Source organism: Atta cephalotes, assembly GCF_000143395.1.
Source record: "Atta cephalotes unplaced genomic scaffold scaffold00052, whole genome shotgun sequence".
Lineage (NCBI taxonomy): Eukaryota > Metazoa > Arthropoda > Insecta > Hymenoptera > Formicidae > Atta > Atta cephalotes.
Genome location: NW_012130116.1, coordinates 314,356 through 317,421, shown reverse-complemented (window position 1 = coordinate 317,421; position 3,066 = coordinate 314,356). Strand labels below are relative to the sequence as shown.

Genomic DNA, 3,066 nt, shown 5'->3' with positions numbered 1-3,066 from the left:
ATTTATCTATTTCCTTATACGTAATTAGTCTGTGTACTAGGAAAAAGTAAGACAGACAATTAATAGACAATTAAATAGGACAAAGTAACAAGTAGTAATAGTATATATATATATATATATATATATATATATATTTTATAAATATAAATTTTAAATATTTTCATTATTAAAAATATTTTATTTTTATATTTGAATATGATTTTTATTATTATATAATATTTTTTTCTGTTATCTAATTGACAGAAATTTAAATGATCAAAAAAGAACGATAATGTATACAAAAGAGAAAAAAAATAACTTATTCGATACAGAGACTACAATATGAAATACTGTACAATATAAAATACTGTAGGAAATATTTGACTCTTCACTAACGCGTGCAATATTAATAAATGCAGTTTCTTTTCGACATTTTTGTGTTTAATTGTAGATTTTTATTAATATTAAAATTAAAATTTATTTGAATATTATGTACAATTTATTTTTTTTTTGCGTTTTCTTTATGTCTTCGTACATCGATTGTATGTTTATGAAAATGAAACACTTACATTGCTTATAGTATTATAATGATATCACGCTGTTAGTACTTACCAGTGAATAACAGGACATAATCATTATTTTGATAAAAATCCAAATCCTTTATTAAATTTTTTTTTGTAAAATGAATTGTTTTTTTCTCTTAATTTTTTTCTATTGACGCGACATAATCCGAGCTGAATATCTATAATGTGATAAATGAGCAGATTTATAGCGACTGTGTCAGCAACTTCTAATATTTATAACAGATTATTATCGGTAGTTTTTAGTTTTTTGTTATGTCAGATGTTGTAATTGAAGTGAAGATTTCAGTATCATCTAGAACGACGCAATTTCATTGCTTCGATAATTAGAATGTCATTGGTAATAACAAACGATATTAGTAACAACAAAACCGTTTGCTATTGCATCGATTACGAGTCAGTCAATAATTAATAGTAAATTTCGGATTAATAGTAAATTTCGATCTTAGTTAGTTAGTTTTAACATTGTCTATTTTTTTATTAATATGTTATGTAGTATTTTTAATTAATAATTTGATTTTTGATAGTTTGATTTAAAATTGCAGCTGATTTTAATTATCTTTTCTCAATTGGAATCGATTTCTTTTAAATTTTATTGTCGATAAAACAATGCGTAATAAATTAATAAATTAATTGATTAAGCTTGTCCTTTTTTTCAAAAAATTTATATTTTTTTATGTTTATTATTTTTATGATTTTATAAGTTTTGCCTCTTTGATCTTTTCATACTATTAAAATCTGATCTTCGTTTTCTTTTAATGTATTGTTATTATGAAATTATTAATGAAATTACAAATGGCAATTTGTTGCCATTTTTTTTAATGCCGTTATTACGCCATAAAAAAAACTTATATTTATTACTAATCATTTTATTAAAAACACCTAACATCAGAATAATAAAGATTTTATTGTTAATTATCGACTGATTATCGTAATCTATCGTATTTGTAAATAATACATTACGAAGCATATGATAAAGAATTGTGTTATCTGTATTTGCACGTATGTGTTGGTACAGATCATTGAAGACATGATCACTGTATAAGATTATGATTCACACTCGGAGATAATTTATCAATACATGTACAATTATATATATATATATATATAATATATATTAATTGTTACTATGTTGATAAATATATGACACATGATATTTATATATAAATTTTCTATATATTCTTCTATACCTGGAAGTTTGTTTAATTTTGTGTGCTTTTTATATATTGCATACAAAAAATTTAGATGTTTGTTATGTATTATAATAGAATATTATTTTAATACATTATTTTTTCCAGGTACATTTATTTATCCGCTTTTTTGTTAATAAAAATGGAAGATTATGTTGATAGAAACGTAATATTGAATAATAATGCAAATGCAATGATGAACAAATGCAATTATATACTCGATGTCTTAAATATCTCAAATCAAATCAAACTCTGTGAAAATAGATCTATCATTTTGAAGCAAAATGTAAATTTAATGTGAGATATGATTAGCTTTAGAAAAGGCGCACTCATATATAAATGTACATTATTTCTCTATGACATTTGTTATTCTGTTATGTTTAATCGTAATAATGATTAGTATAATTCTACCCCACGATGTGTAAAATATGATAGATACTTGATACAAAACAATATGATTTTTTAATATTAATTGTACAATAAATATAGGCCGTGCACACACACACACACACACACACACACGCGCGCGCGCGCGCGCGCGCGCGCGCACACACACATACACATATATATATATATATATATACAAATTTTATGAAGATTAATGTTCCTAATTTAGCAGGAACAAATTTTTTTATTTGTTATACTATTTGTTATATTTAATAACTGAATTGAATCAGTAAAATAATGCATGTATTGAGCACAAAAGAATGGGAAGGCGCTTAACATAACTCGAAAGATATTTTACGATTGTATCTTTAATTTGTTTCTGTAAATCATAACTTTTAGTTATTGTGGAATGAAAACAAAACTGCTTTACGCGAAAATCGAAAAATATACATTTGAGTGATTTAACTTAAATAGAAATTAGTTCTTAATATATAGTAAAATTAGCTGTTAATTGCACTGTTAAGAAGCATTTATATCCCTCATATAAACGATTAAAAAATAATTCAGAAGGAATAAAAATTATTCTAACAATTTGCAACAGAATGGAAGTCTTATTTATTTTTCTTCAATGTTTTACGACCTTGTTTTTTCTCTATATTATTTTCTCTATATTTTACAATTTATTATTATAGCTGTTATTAATCTATTCATTTTTGGCGAAAATAATTATCTAAAGAAGAAATGTGTGTGTGTGTGTGTGTGTGTGTGTGTGTGTGTGTGTGTGTGTGTGTGTGTGTGTGTGTGTGCGCGCGCGTGCGTGCGTGCGTGTCGTGCGTTGTGCGTGAGAGAGAGAGAGAGAGAGAGAGAGAGAGAGAGAGAGAGAGAGAGAGAGAAGAGAACTATATTATTATATATATATTATATATATA

The 3,066-nt window shown here is 24.9% G+C and overlaps 1 protein-coding gene across 1 annotated transcript in view; it reads left to right on the top strand.

Annotated features, from left to right (window-relative positions):
• LOC105623010 (protein tramtrack, alpha isoform-like) overlaps nucleotides 1-3,066 on the top strand; it is a 9,768-nt gene that overhangs the window by 4,776 nt on the left and 1,926 nt on the right. The window lies entirely within an intron of this gene.